At 41.7% G+C, this 16,859-nt stretch overlaps 1 protein-coding gene across 1 annotated transcript in view; it reads right to left on the bottom strand.

Annotated features, from left to right (window-relative positions):
- znf407 (zinc finger protein 407) overlaps positions 1-16,859 on the bottom strand; it is a 151,747-nt gene that overhangs the window by 67,206 nt on the left and 67,682 nt on the right. The window lies entirely within an intron of this gene.

The raw sequence follows: 16,859 nt of genomic DNA on the forward strand, positions 1-16,859 counted from the left end.
CCTGCCACACACGCGGACTTAAATTACAAGACCTTTTTTTTTTTTTTTTCTGCAAAAGAAAGAAAACACCACGAATCTGAATAAAACCTGAATCGAGCTCTTTCCCCCTGTTTACGCACACGCGGGCCTGACATCTTGCGTCCAGATGCAGTTAACTTAAAAGCTTAATATGTTTTTCACATTTCAGACTATTAATCAAAATGTTTCAAGCAAAAGAACTGCAAATCAAGAGCTCCAAAAAGCTTCCTGCTGAAATTAGCAGCCGCTGAAAAGGACTGAAAATTTGATTTGTGTGACGTGGTTCGGTCAAAGGCCTCTCCCCAACCCCAGCACCCGTCTTTAAACGGCACTTTAAAAAGCGTCCAGATGCTTCGCAGCTCAAAGTTTTTTTTTCTAAGTCTTGAATTTAAAGCGTTGCAATCTGAGCAGCCACCAAAATTAACTATTATCTCCATATTTATATATTGCCGACACTAAATTGCGTCGGGAAGAATTACTATCAATATGAATATCTGCAACAATAACTCAGCCGCAGTGCTGAGGACAGGATACTCTTTATCAGGCTTCTGATAGGCCTTAAATACAGCACAAGGCAGCCATATCAGAGCTTTTTCTCTCTAATATCAGGCCGCATTAGCACCTCGTAAATCAAATTACACTCCTAGAATTTCATTAGGCTCACCTGCCAGCGCTGCTGTGCTGCAGAAATATTTATGTTTTTATGCTGCGATTGTGTTCTCTCAGGTACACAAAAGGGAAGGAGAGGGAGGGGCTGAGAGGCAAAGAAATGGGTGATAAACCTAATTATCTTTTAAGAATACAGAGAAAATGTGTCATAAATTGTGGCGATCCTGAGGAGAGCTGGCGTTTTGGAAGCCTGTGGGGCTGAGAGTTGGGGGACAAGCCTGCTCCACTGTTTACCATCTTTAACCGGGGCTAGACTCCCGCAATCCAATTAGCAGCTTCCCCAAATTCGCTCTAAACAGAAATCAAACAGGATGATGTATGACGCCGATCAGCAGGCCCTCGACAACCAGCTAATCTGATAAAGCCAAAGCAAGACTGCTAATAGTGCAAATACTTGTTCAAACTGGATCCAAAATGTTATGATAGGAGTCTGTCTTTATTATTTAATTACCTCAAAAGAATTTCACATTTCCATCTGTTTATTTGCTGTTGTTGTTTGTTAGATTGCATTATCCAGATCATAAGAATCTCTCCTAGAATTTGCTGAATGTGAGCTCAGGCGGGGAGGCAGGAGAGGAGTTGGCTGTGGGAAGGAACGCTGATATTCCAGTTCCATTTTCTTTCCCATCTGGAGCAGCTAGGATGGCGGGGTGTCTGGATGTGGATTTTGATTAGATACAAAGGGAAATGACTGAGCCAGTGACCGTAACGACAGCCACTTAATAAAAGGTACAGTCTATACATCAAAGAGCATCTAGCTGTAAATCATTCGGCCCTGTAACGACTTGCATCCCCGTCCCATTACTGAGCCCTTAACAGGCCACTCATATTTACTCTCCAGGCCCCAATATCATTTTAGAATAATGAGCTTTGTCCCTTATCTAATTAACAGGCAAGGGTTCATTCTTTTTTTGTTGTTGTTCACCCCCCCCCCCCCCTCACTGAAATTAGGAAGCAGGAATATTTGCTTAACTCTCAAATATTTAACAAATTTGCTCCGTGCCATGAAAGGTAAAACTTACACACAAAGACGACTGTTGTGACTGGGTTGCATGTTGTGCATAATTGCAGTATGTTGCAACCGGAGGGTGTTTATCTAGGATTTTGAGTGTGTGTGTGTGTAGGTTTTTTTTTTTTTTTTTTTTTTTTGGGGGGGGGGGGGGTTGTGCTCCAGTGGGCAGAAGTAAAAGACCAGGTCCATTCTCCCTCTTATTACTGGAATTGTAATTCAATGATCACCTTAGATCACATGCGTGCCATAAATCAGATAGGCTTGACAGAGGATGAAAAATTGTATTAATAATGTGAAACTTATTATACAGTCCCAAATGCTCCCTTGATAAATGACATTGTTTGGGCCTGACAATGATTGCATTTAAAACATTATTTCTGTTTTCTGCTGGTGTGTGTGCACTGTTGGACACAGCAGCCGTGGCTTGCTGGGTGGGGAAGACAGAGGTGGGGTTTCCGAGCTTCATAAAATATTCAAGATGTTTCCCACCGTTCTCTCTTGAGTCAGTGGGCAGGCGATGGCCACGACAGTAAGGGTATAAAATCTGTGTGTGTGTGTGTGTGTGTGTGGCCAGCAGAAGTGAAATGGCTGGTGGCTCACCGCAGCGCAAACACCCAAACTCCCAAACCACAGAAAGGAGCCGAGTACATCTTCAAGTCATAAAGCAGCATACTCCCACTATTATTACTACACACTGAAGTCAGATTTTAGCAAATGTGAGAAACTGCAGAAAAGAGCTGCACCGACCTAATCGTTCATGAGCGAGTCGACAATAGCCTTTTATTTTTCCTTTTCCGAATAAGCGATTTGAGGGAGTTTGTTATTCTTCTTAACTCAATTTATACAAGAATGCTAATATAACAAAAGCAAGTCTAGACTTGAGCCAAACTAGACTGGCTTGAGAAACGAGCCAGCAGAGACATGAAACCCCTAAAAAAGGCCAAATACAGCATCTGGACTTTTTCCTCCTTTCATTGCTGCATCAGATCAGAATAAGCAGAACAAGCTGGACTGGGTACGATTTAATTACACGAGTGCAGTTTGCATTCACTAACACTATGACTGCTCTGGATGGAGCACGTTCAGGGACAAATGTATTAGGTTATGGCATAGTTTTTTTACTAATGCTATCTATTTGGATGCGGTGCCCACGTCTTAGTAAACGGTGCTTAGCTGTTATGAGGAATGTTGTGCAAAGACTGAGGCAGCAACCCTAACCTGTCTGCCAGTGCAGATAGAAAAAACACATCAAACCCAACTGCAGAAAAATGTCACCCACTTGAATATGTTCTCACAAAACACTGTATTAAACATCATCAAAAAATAGCAAAGAAAGTCACAGTCTGGTATGAGTGATTTTACAGTTTAATCACACATCACACTGTAACAGCTGACATACAGTACCAGCCAAAAGTCACACTCACCCATTCAAATGAATGGATGAGTGTGTCCAAACTTTTGACTGGTATTGCATATGGTTTAAATTAATATCCCGAGTCATTTCTATGTCTGGCAGCAGACTCTTTAGTCCTGTTTAACCCTGGTGATTTCAGTTATTAGAATAATACACTGCAGTATTTTTATTATTTGTAAATAATAATAATAATAATTAAATGGCTTCTTGAAGTAGACACCAATTAACCTTGAGCCTGCAACCTTTTTTTACTTAAAAAAAAAAAATCACAATTCACAAATCACAAATAAGCACAATTTTTGACTCAACCCGATTTGATTGATTTCTACTGCAAATGTTAAGTAGTACTATGACTGGTACTTGAACTATACAATGCAAAACTACCTGTTACTCGTTTTGGCTCCAGAAAAACTGATATCACGCAGCTTTGGGATCAGCAAAAGTCTAATTAAGTTTGTAAACAGCTGAGGTCACTTTACAGGGACTGACATCCAAACTGCACTCTCCCTACAGAGTTGACTTTACACTGGTCCACCATGTCCACATCCTCTACTGTATGTGCAACATTACCCCCCCCAGCTCTCCCTTCCTTTTCTCCTCCTCCTCATCTCTGCAAATGACCATGATGGGAGGCCATTCATCTCACTCCTTCGGCCACCACAATGAAATAAATCAAGAATCCCCCCCCACCAAATATAACAATATTTGTATTTGGGGTGGGGCAGACGTAATTGATGACTGTGGCCATGCTAATTAAAAACGGCGGGGGTTTCATTAATCTTGGTCATTGGGTAGGGGGGATAGTAGTGTAGCTGCAATAGCACTGGCTGGACAAGGGGGACAGGGCCGCCTCGATCGTCCTCACTGCTCAGGTGATTTGGGCCATTGTCGAGTATATTAGCAGAGTGAGGTTAATGTGAAATTACCATTAATAACAAAAGTCTGCGGCGTACAAACTCAGTGTCTCGGTGTTTTGGCTTCTTACACAACACAACCAAACAAGACAATAAGTGAACAATCACATGTTTACTGTCATGTCCTGGCTGGAGAAGTTAATTGTTTTTCTGACTCTGTTTTGTAGATTTTCTTTTTTCTGTCCCTTGACACACACACACACACACACACAGTTGTATACTGCTTTTGAGAATTAATTACCAGACCCAACTTTTGCTGCTTTGCCTGTGTTCACGTAGTCAAAGCATTTGTAGTGGGTTTTATAGAACTACACACCAAATATAAGAGCACAATTAAAATACCTTTCAGTGACTCTGCCCTGTTGTATGAGCGCAACCACATAGGCCACATATTAAAAACGAGCACCTAACTTAACAGAAAAGACGCAAACAGATCCTGGAGTTGATAAAACAATCATATCGTTACCGCTGTGCCACTACAGCGTAGACAATTTACTAAGTAGCACCTATGAACAGTGCAGATGGATATCAGCGTTCCGTAATGGCTCCTACATGTTAATTCACAACTTTAGCTTCTCCACCAGGACTCCGGTACAGAATAATGACTAGCACGCATCTGGTAGAGGCGGTGTAGGGCAGTATTTGAAGCACAGAGAGAAACAGAGAGAGGGACAAAGAAAAAGGGAGAGAATTAAACAGAGAGAGAGAGAGAGCGAGAGAGAGAGAGTGAGTGAGAGAGAGAGAGAGAGAGATGGGTGGGTGGGCAGAAGCAGTAGCATATGGTGCCACGCTGCCATAAACAAGCTTTATGAAAAGACCAGGGACGTTTATCTAATCATGGAATACCTGAGGAATCGCAATGAGACACACACTTTGTCCCATTATTGTTAGCCCATAAATTTAACTGCTTTACCAGTACGATGAGGAACCTGATAGAGCTGCTGAAGACAACGCAGGGAAGCAGGTGAATTTATGTCTGTGTGTGCTTGTAAGCACACTGCGTCGCAGCTATGGTAAAGAGTGTGTGTGGTGTTACAGATGAATAGCCATAACTGCTAGATCTTGGTATCTGTGTATCTGCAAACAGAGAGAACAATGCACTCTGGGAAGTATCTAGTAAAGAACACACAGATACAGATGTGTCTTGTGTGTGTGTCTTGTGTGTGTGTGTGTGTGTGTGTGTGTGTGTGTGTGTGTGTGTGTGTGTGTGTGTGTGTGTGTGTGTGTGTGTGCGTGTGATTTTTTTTTTTTTAAACAGGGTACTGTATTACTGCAATCCTCTAATTTATATTCTTTCAGTAGTCTCTCTGCATGTAGAAACATTTATATTTTTTTTATAAAATGTATGTTTTACATGTCATCACCCTTGTCCTCTTGAGAGTGGTGTCTAACAGCCGATGGAAAGAATAAAACTATTTTGCTCTTGTTGTTTGTTAAATTGGAAAATGCATTTTCTCATTTGTACCGAACTGATACAGCAGCAGACATTCAAACAAAGCTTTGCACCGTACTGGGGACACTTCAAAACAGACATATGCACGGAAATCACCGTGTTTACCACACAAATGGGCTCACATTCAGGGATATACAGCACAGAAACACAAACTGCATGTGCAATTTTGTATCTACAAGCATACACACACACACACACACACACGCACACACAGTGCTGGGTCAGGGGGACAGCGGTAGCTCAGAGCCAGCTGTGACCTGCCGGTCCAGGTGCTCAGGAAAACCGTTGTTAACGGCCACGATTGATGATCTAATCAAACTGTCACCACAGCGACCTGCTGCAGGGGGAGGGGAGGATGGGGTGGTGTTGGTGTATGTCCGCGTGTGTGTGTTTGGTGGGCAGTGGGAGGTGTGTGAGAGCAGGTGAGGTGGTGGTGGTGGTGGTGGTGGTGGGGTATCTAGGAGGCCTTGTGCATGCTTACCGTTACCCCAAATTGGGAGTGACAGTCTCAATAGTGAAAAGGCCTCTTTTTTCCCCTCCTTCTAAGTAATGGAGGAAACAACTCCAGTGGTCTTCCGGAGGATGTCAGATAATCAAGGGAGAGCTCCCCTCCCCAAACACTGACCTCCCCCCAATCTGAGCTCAACTAGAGCCTTTTAGGCTTGAGACTTTTAACATGGGGATGATGCTGTACAGTGCTGGACGACAGCTGACACAAAACCAATTATATGTTCTTTACATAGACTGTATATAAAAGATGGGCATGGTCACAGAGCCATCAACTGCTGGTATGTGGACTACTGCCTTAAAGCGGCTCTGGCATTTTGGAATCCCGAACTTGGTCTTTTAAACCAGATCATATCAGGACAATACAGCAGCGCTCAGTTAGCCAGGTGCATTAATTGGGATGATAGTTTGGATAGAGAAAAAATATCTTAAAAAAGCCCCAGAAACATATGTACATGTTTTGATATACCCTTTATTTCTTCATATTTTGCTAGAAAAATGGGAATTTGATGTAGCAATTTACTGAAATGTGCAAACATACATAGGAAAAAACAGAGTTTGTACAATTCTAACAAGCTTGAAAGTGAAGATTTGGTAGTCCACCTTTATTTGTCAACACAGCCTGAACTCTCTTAGGTAGCATTTCTTTAACCCTATCACGCCAGGCGATTGCTGCTGAATTACCCGTTACCTGCCCCCATTAGCCGTGAACAGCTGGTTAAGACCAAGCATATCCCCACTGAGCCGGCTGATCAAAGGAACTTTGAATCACCGTAATTTTGCAACCGTTTGTCCTATAGTAAAAATCAAACAGTTTCTGAAAGCTGAGAAATTATGCTTCACAACCAAGATAGGGTTATTATGGTAATTATTGCCTGAAATCCACAAACGGTGGCACTTTTGAAGTATGCTGTGTCGCTGACGACACATTTGTTGTTATAGGGTAAAGTAGTCTTCAGGAACAGTTCTCCAGGGTTCTTGAAGGACATTCAAAGCTCTTCTTTGGAGGTTTCTGCCTTTTGTTCTCTGTCAAGATGATCCCACACTGCTTCAATAATGTTGAGGTCCGGGCTCTGGGGAGGCCAATCCATGACTGATGATTTTCTATCCAGGTACTTTTACTGCATTGGAAGTGTGTTTGGGATCATTGTCATGGTGAAAAATGAAGCTGTTGCCAATCAGACACTTTCCAGATGGTACTGCATGGTGGATCAAAATCTAATTCCATCAATTCTGACAAGCTCTCCTGGCTGAAATGCAGCCCCAAACCATGAAAGAGCTTCCACTACTGTTTTACAGATGGCTGCAGAGACCCACTGTTGCACCTCTCTTCTGACCTCCTCCGTACATACCGATGACAATTTGAACCAAGAACCAAAAACTGATTTTCAATCCAGTTCTTGTGTAATTTAGCATACCTCAGCCTTTTCTCCCTGTTTCCTTTCCTTAAGAATGGCTTCTTGACAGCCACCCTTTCACTGAGTCCATTTCTGATGAGGCTTCAGTGAATAGTAGATGGATCAACTGAAGGGCCAGATGCATCTCTCAGGTCCTGTGTCAGGTCTCTGCTTAACTTTTTCCTGTTTCTTCAGGACATGACTTTCAGACACTTTTCATCTGCTGATTTTTAGCCCTGTCACTTCTTCTTTTGTCCTCCACTTGTCCAGTTTCCTTAAAATTTTTAAGGGAACACTGCACGCCATGCCAAGATATGAAAAGTTTTCAGCTAATCGCTCTTTGGGAATCACCTTGTTGGTGCAGAAATACGATTTTGTCAAACTGTCTTATCTTTGGCATTTTTCATAGATTCAAGTTACCAAGTTGTCTCATGTGTAGGCATAATAATGTTTCATTCCTTGCATTAGGTGACTTGTTTTATGCTTGAATGATTCATAGGACAGTGTTGAGTGACTTAATTAAAAAAAAAATGGTCTAGTACAAGGACTAGACTACATAGGAGTGAACAAGCAGCAAATGTCCAAAACCAAACATGAAAGATCCTGGCTAACCATTGGTTCAAGACCACTTTAAAATAATTACAAGTCTGGTTCCTTGGAAAAATAAATAAATGAGTGGTGACTTTTTGCAAAGTCACCACTCATTTATTATGTGTTTGCCATTATAAAGAAGATTTAAGGATTAAGACACTTTTGCATAGTGTTCACTAATTTTCAGACTGAGGTTATACGCATCTTTTATGAACAGATACAAGTTCTTTACTGTTGGATGTACATGACCCACATTGTATATGTAATATGGTAATACTGTTATCATTGGTTGGTGTTGAATTTTAGAGATACACTGTATATGACGAGATGATAATGGCAATAATAATAATAATAATAATATTTATATATATTTTTTAAATCTAGTATTAAACCATTTTTTAATAATGCTTTCCAGTGAATTCATGTACAGTGGAGAGGGATTTTTCTTTACTTTGTCAAACACTCCGTGGAGGCCCCTAGATGTTCTCTAAAGACCGCCCCAAACTGTCCAGTGCATGGGTCCCATACCCTACTTTCAAAACCATAAAATAAACTACACTACTGTTGATCAACCTCCTAAGATGCCCAACATGTGCATACAGCTCACACAGGCACACCACCTTGTATTGTATATTAAGCCAGGACAGGCAATTGTTTATATCAGTAGGTTTGGAGCAGGTTTTCTTCAGGATGCATGAGTATTCCTAGTGAAATGTAAACCTGAACTTTTCCTCAAGCACTTACATTAGCAAAAAAAAAAATCAGTAAGGACTCGAGTATCATTAGAAAATGTTTTTCACACTGAGCAAAAGTCTGGTCTCTCTGACAATATAAGATTTTAGAGATTCATGTATTATTAATCTTAACTGTGACCTACTGGCAAGTGTGCCTTAGCCTTCAGAACACGTTACAGAGAGGCAGAAAAAGAAACAAAAGCAACATACAAATGATACATTGAAGCACAAATGGCAATCTCCGCTGAAAAATGTTTCACAGCATAATAGCATCAGTGTGCAGTCACATGGGGAAATATAATAAATCTCGAGTCCACATAAAAATAAAATGAATTAAGCAGTTCCATATTTAGCTGAAAAGAGAAAAGTTCAGGAAGTTGTCCAACTTAATAGTGGCCTTGTTGATCGCTGCCTGTTCTGTGTGTGCGTGTTAATCACCTTCCCCAGGATATATCCACGACTGCCGTTTGCCCGTCCAGCTTACATTAATTTAATCGCTGCTCAGCTAATTCATTGATTAATTGGTTCATTAGTGATGCCTGGCAACATCCGTTTCTGCTATGACGGTCTGATGTTTCAATAGAGAAGAAAAACAGGCTGGCAACAGCCCAGTTTTTCCACTGTCCCACTGTGCATAATGTCCACCGCTGTCAACAGTTAGCCGCACAATTGTGTCACTGAATAACTGCCTGGTTTTCTGCCACAGGATGTGAAATGAATACGAAGGTGAACTGTGCACATTCTCTGTTCTTGTCTGGTTGAGTAATGTCACTTGGGCTTCAGCAGTGGGTGACATCATTCTTAGAAAAAGAAAAACTTAAAAAGTTGGAGGGACTCTTGGAGCTGCACTACCCAGATGAGGTAGATGTTGTTATGAGAAGATGAACTGCTACTGCAGATTAATTCTGCAAGTCAAGGTCATGCTGCTCTGACATGACGAGTGGCTTCCAACTCTGGGACGAGCTGTCGACTCCTAACTATAATTATTATTAGTAATAGGAGCCGATAGGACCCCGCTGCACCCTGCAACAAGGAGCTAGGTGTTAGAGCGACCAACAACAACACACAGCCTCTATAGGAGTGCTGATGTAACAGCGCTGATGACCATAAAGTGGCTACAGTGTGGCATGACCTCTGACCGCTCTACTTGAAGACACCGGCTTAAATTTATAATTGGCATTTTGTCACAGCAGTGGCTCTTAAGCATTGGTATTGCTGTGCTTTAACTAATGTTGAGTAAGACCACAAGGGGTGGAGATTTCAGCATTAAACTGTGTCAGCTTTTCAGCGAAGTAACATGCCTCCCTCACACCCCTACCCACAAACATACACGCACACACACACACACACACACACACACTCTCACAATTCTGCACCATATGCCCATGACAAGTGCATAAAAATCGTTCCCAAGCGATAGCACAGGCCAGCCCATAAAAACTTAATGCACCTAATTTTCCAGTAATCAAACTTTTATAGACTGCGATGGCTTTTAAACTAACAAATTTTAATTATCGCTTAATTTTAACAGCAATATTAACGCGATCCCTCATTCTGTGAGTGTTCATTCTCCATGAAATATTGAGTAGGGTAAACAGGGAGGAGCTGTCCGCTGGCTGCTGTTCAAACAAGCAGCCAGCAAACACAAAGGTGATCTAGGGGTCGCTGAGGCCTTGCCAGTACCACGCCAGGAAAATGTGGTTTGCACAGACCTCTGGGAAATGGAGCTTTTTGCGTGCAAGCGGTTCACTGATATTGGACTGAGGAGTACATGGCACTGAATATTGGTTTATTGTGATTCTGCTTCAGTGTCGGGCCGTAGAGTCTTTTATGTTGTTTTGTATTATTAAAGAAGAAAAGCTGATTTGTTCTTTTTTTTTTTTTTTCTTTTTTGGTGGGTGGGCTGGGGAATGCTCAAGAATATTTCAAAATCCTTGACTACTTTTAAGTTAATATCTTGCTGTTGCTTTTTTCATGCTTCTTCGTGCTGTTTTTACATTCCTGCTTACACTACCAGCAGCACAGGATGTTATTGACTGCTGCCCTTGGGTGGCTGAAAACTAGGCCTTACCACCCAACACCAAACCAGAGAGGCAAAGTGCTGACACAGGCAGATAAGGGAAGGAAGAAAGAGAAAGATTAAAGAGCAGATTCATTATCAATAATTAAGGGAAAGGATTTATTCTAATGAATTAGGGGTTGTCTTTATCTACTCTTTATCTCCCCATCACACCACTAACTCTGCCCCCTCCCCCAAACACACACACATGCACATGCCCTGCGCACACACTGGCTCGTGGTTTTTGTGTGACTTGACCCCTGCCTGCTCCGTGCGGTCCATATTGCCACCATGCTGGCTCTAGGCACGGCTCTTCCGCCCCCGCTCCCCGATTCCAGGCTGGACGGTCGCGGCCCTCTGTGCCGGGGCAATATGGCCGTGCTGCACAGCATGCTGGGATGCGGCTGCGAGCCCAGAGCCCAGCGCCCCAAAGCCAGATGCCCGCTCACCCAAGTTTGGCCCCTGGCACAGCAGCTTATATATCAATTCTGTCATGAGAACATACAAAAATAAATGTAGTGCATTATCTAAACTGGAATACTGGTTCACTGACATGTCAGGGCAGTTTTTAAGAGCTCAAAATCACTGCATCACTGCTGCTCACTTCTAATAGTATGTGATATATTTACAGCTGATTTTTTTCCTACCAAATCAGAATGTGCACTAATTACAAATGAAAAAAAAAGGGACAAATAAAGATATAACAAAGTCTCTCATTCTCCACACACTTCTCACTGCAGTCATGTACTAGTGGATGCTCTGAATTTCCTTGCCTTCGTTTTGTTAGTCATCACACCTGGGCTGCATGCATCATGCTAGCTATTTCTGGATTGTTGTTCGTGCCTTTTCACCTGTTTCCTTCGGCGGGATTTTACCACCCGCATATTTGGCACAGACATACAGTAATGCTACGGGAACAAAAAATAGCAACTGCCCTTATGATTAGAAATCTCCAAAACAGCGAACTCTCACTCTCCAGCTGCTTGTATCATGTGTTACAGCCCCCCCCCGCCATCTACTTAAACAAATATATCTTTCTTCTGGGTTGTCAGCACTCCTGTTTCAAGAGTGATGAGTGTATTAGTTCAAGGAGTTTATTATTACAAGCGTGAAAATGGCAGGCGTTTTAACAATTACCTATGAAAACAGGTATGCGAGACAGGTCAGTAGTCTTTTGGCACCCTGTTTTCAAAGAACTAATTACAAGCAGTTGAGTCAAGGTCGATGCTGTCAGTCACACTCTCGAGCCACTCCCCTGTTATTAAAGTGTGGCTTTAGGTGCTCGCAGACCCCACAGAACAACAGCGAAAACATAGAGATGTACACCAAGTTTAGAGCAGTAAAATACAACAACAGTAAAGATTAAAGGGACTAAAAATCACGCTGTGTTAAACAGTCCTAGATAAGTTCTCCAAAAGCCTTGAAACACACACACACACACACACACATATGCAGAAATAACTTCAAATATAGCATGATTTCTTCCTATATAAAGTATCAGGGTTGTTACTTAAAAGATGTGATGCTCATTATTCATTACTGACTTCAAAAGTGATGGTCCTCCCTGTTCCTCCTCAGGGGCTGTTAGTCTTTGCTGTACTAGTTAACACCAAACATTCAAAACCGATGACTGTAACCTCTCCAGATTCTATGCTGCTTTTATAATCAGGATAACTCTATTGTTCTCTTGCGCGTGAGCATTTTTGATGTGTAAAACTAAATCAAAATCAAACCAACAGGGCTACTTTTACAGATTTTAGACACTGCAATAATTTTTCCCACTAGGCTTGCTCAGACCCTGCATCCGTCAACTGAATAAAGGAGATTATATATTCAGATGAAAATGGGCTGAGGAACAGGGATAATTCAACTCAGTAAGATATTACAAGTGGGTGCAACAAAAGAAACAAATTCTTATTATGAGCCTGAGCTGTAATGCAAAACATTACAATATAAACCTTTTGAGATGACTGCAAGCTATTAAGTCAGACACCATACAGCCAGATTATTGTAAACTTAGGAGGACACGATGTCCTCATAAGTATATTTCTATGAGAAAGCACAAACATGCAGGCAGATAAAAGGACAAAAAGCCCTCATCTCCACTCAGTGCCTGCAGTGAGGAGTAGTGGTGTGACTGAGACGAAGACCTAGTTGTGTCACTTTATAACAGTTCAGGCTCTATCTCACTCTCTCTTTCTCTCTCTCTCTCACCCAGAACCCGTCAGATAGTTGGAGTCTGTCATCACACCCTTCCTCCCCTCCAATTCATCTTCCTCATTTTTCTTCCCGCTGGGGTTAGAACAATATAAGCGGCTAATATTAGCCGTTTATTATTCAGTCAGATCTGACCAGTGCTAGCCACCACTGCCCAATACATTCATTAGTAGGACATGAAGGTAAGGAGAGAGGAAAGGCTCTAACAAAGAGGTATCAGCATAACTTATTTTTGTGACTTCTCACTGTTTTGGGTTTTCTCAGTGTGGTTCAGTTATCTTCAACCCTGAATCAAAAGCAGGGAAAGAAAGCACACAGCAATGTTTAACACTTTGAGTTCAGTTTGAATTTTAAATTTACAATTTAGAGAACAGGAAAAACCCACCACACTTCACTGAAACTGCCAAATGCCTTTGATCCAGAAGAGGCCAAACAGATTAGGCTGATAAACCTAACAAGAACTGTGATACCAAAAACTGTCATTCAGTGGAAATCCTCATCACCCACATGCAATAACTGGGTGTTTGAGATCCCGGACAGGTTTGGCTAAGTGGAACCCGGTGTACCCATCGGCTACTCAGGTCTTTTCCTCCTCCTGGTCCTCCTCCTCTCTTCCTTTGACTAACAGATCTCCCCAGTGTTCTAAAAATACCTGGTGAACAGGGCCGTAGAGATGGTGATGAAACTGCCTCTCTGACACTGTCCCACTGCAATCCATCTCTCCACCGCCTGCCAGCCAGCATATGTTTGCAATTGGCTCTCCCCAACAACCCCCATTGCCTCTCACCCCCCACCCCCCTAGTCCCCAGTTGCTGGTTCAGATACCCACCCCTATACACACACACACACACGCGCGCGCGCGCACGCACGCATGCACACAAGTCCCCATCCTTTACCTCTCCCTGTCTTTCTTTCTCCCTCAGCTACTGTCCTCGTCTCCAGGTCTGGGCTTTCAAAACCAGTGCAGTTATCAATCACTGAGGTACCACTGTCAGGTCAGCCCAAACCATCTCTCCCTCTCTGCCTATCTCTTTGTCATCCCATCTCTCTCCATCCCCTTTCTCCTCCTTCTCCCTCTTCCGTCCTCCATCCTCTGCCTCCTCTCTTACACTTGCCCAAATTTGTTCCACTTAAAAAGCCCTCCCCAATGACCTTGTGCTAATTAAGCTGCACTGTGTTGGAAATATGATGGTTAATTAATGATGAGATAAATTCTGTCTGCGGGACTGTCAGAAAAATGATGACACCGTGTTTTACAGGTTTAAATAGAACAAACCTTGTGGCCGTCCTCCCTCTAAGTGTGCATGCATGGGTCTGTGTGTGTATGTGAGGATGGCTGCACGCATGTCTCTGTCTGCACACATTTAAAGGGTGTAAGTAGTGCAATAAACAATGAGAGAAAACAAGATAAAAGAATGAGCTTTTGATGGTGGTAAGAGTAGAAGTAAAGAGTTTCTTTGCACTTGTCTATAAATGTAACTACAGTGTATGCATACTTGCAGGTAGGGAGTTAACATATTTTGTGCGTGCCTGTGTGTGTGTGTGTGTGTGTGTGTGTATGTGTGTGTGTGTGTGTGTGTGTGTGTGTGTGTGTGTTTATGTGATGATATGATGATGATGATGTCTGGCATAATACTTTAGAGATTAGCAAAGCGTAGGTTATTTTCCTCACTCTTTTAAGATAAACACACTCCACTGATGCCCAGCAATGTTGTACACAGACTGTATATAAAAGAAGGACAGCTACAATTATGTTACTTTGAACTCAGCAATTTAAAAGGTTGGTGTTTTGGACCCAGAAGTGACCACATTTGGATGAGAGGGTGGAGTGCTCTTATCCAAATATGAGAGCAGGAGCTAGCTAGTATTAGCTATTCAGCTAATATAGCTTTTACCAAGGGGGAAACGATCTCTCAGACTAGACTGCTGACATGCTTGTTTAAAGCTGTAAAGTAGGGCATTTTAACATTGGAGTCCACTGGGATTGGCTTACATCTGGAGTCGGCCTCAAGTGGCTACTCCAGGAACTGCAGTTTTGGGCACTTCAACATTGGTTTACGTTATCAGTACTGGGGCTTCTTGCTTGGGGGCAAAGGTATGATACAGATGAAGTATTATCATGTGGCTGGTCAACTAAATGTACAGTTAATCTTGATAATCACAAAAAAATAAAACTGAAATGAAAGTTGATAAATTCATCAGTTTTACCTATAACTGTACTTCTCAGAGTGACAAAATTAACAAGAAGTCACTATGTGGTGGACGTGAGAGGTGCACTCAGATACCAGACCTCACCCATAGAAAGCATTTTGCAATTTTGCTGATCTCTCCTTCAAGTTTGTGTCACACACACATACACACAAGTTCAAGTTGTCAGAATGGGGCTTAAGGGGACTCTATAAATAGCAGCTGTGTGGTACCACTGTGTGCACCAAAGCACATGGAAACAACCTTGTAGGCGAATTATCCATATTTAAATCAGGTATAGTTTTTTTTTCTTTTTGTTATGATTATATTTTTAAGACCGCAGCTGTGAAATAATTTGATCCCACCTCATAAGCACTAAGCACTTGTTTCAGCAAACTTGAATTTCACTGCATTTTCACCAGTAGTGAAATTAGAAATATTTAAATGGACACGGTCAGTAATTGTCTCCACAGTCTAGATATCTGAAAGAAACTGAGACATCATGAAAGAAAAGGTCAGAAAAAATATGCAGAGTGCACCCAGTCTGGCCAGCAGTGTGCCTTACATCACTCTTCTGCTTTCACGGTTGGCCTTGTAGACAAGATGCTAATAAAGCAAATATGATCATTTAAAAGAAATGAATACATGTTTATGTGATTTCAAAAAGCAGATACTTTCTGTTACCGTTACTGTGCAGTGTGGTTTGTGAAAATAAGTCTAGACAGCAATCAAGACTTTATTCTGATCCTATTTGATCACTAGCCTTACAATGTGAAACAAAGTCTGAAGAATCGTCTGAACCAAGTCCTTTGCAAAAGTAGCTTAAAAATGAAAAAGAAAGAACTTACATAAATTACAGTACTGTGTGCAATTACCAGGAAAATGCCACCCTGGCACTGAAGGCTTTTCTACTGCAGTCTTCATCTCAAAATTTTCTATCAAGCCCACCAATACCTCAGGTTATGGCAGATGGTCCGACATTATTCATGCAAGCCGGTTACCTCTGTCTCTTCTCTTCATGTAGAATGCAAAAATCTCTGATTTAATGTCTCTTAATTTTGGTCTTTTTAAAAATTATTTCTTTAGATGTTAAATTATAAAAAATACTGGTTGACAATGTAAACGGGAGAAATCTGCTCCATCACAAGGGAAATAATATTCAACGTATTAAATAAAAAAAAAAATGTAAAACTGCTGCTACTCTTGAATCTTCTTTTTGTACTGTATCCTGTTTTTCATTCATTTCTCAGTGAACACGTGACAAGTGTACAAGTGTACGAAAGATATTGGACTCCAAGTTAATTGATTTAAGTCCCTGGTAAGGCAAACATCAGAATACGTGGTTGGAGTGGGCAAGTCACATATGTAAATATGTGTAACTGAGAGGCCAATGTATACTGTTACAAAAGAAAAGCATGGAGCTCTGTCAGCAGTCCTTGGATAAATAAAGGTTACAATAACAAAAATGTGGATGAAACAGAGACTTGAAGCAGTCGAGGATATGAGGATCTGTTTCCATCTAATCCAGATGAACAGCTGACAGTAGGAATTTAGATGATAATGTCTGAGAGATGGAGAGGCATCTGGTCGGGATGCTTACTTCCATATCTGAAGCCACTTGTCATATCTAATACTGCATGTTGTCAAAAGTATCAATTTGGTTGCGGAGTAATGAAAAAGCGGGTCT

Source organism: Archocentrus centrarchus, chromosome 16 (assembly GCF_007364275.1).
Source record: "Archocentrus centrarchus isolate MPI-CPG fArcCen1 chromosome 16, fArcCen1, whole genome shotgun sequence".
NCBI lineage: Eukaryota > Metazoa > Chordata > Actinopteri > Cichliformes > Cichlidae > Archocentrus > Archocentrus centrarchus.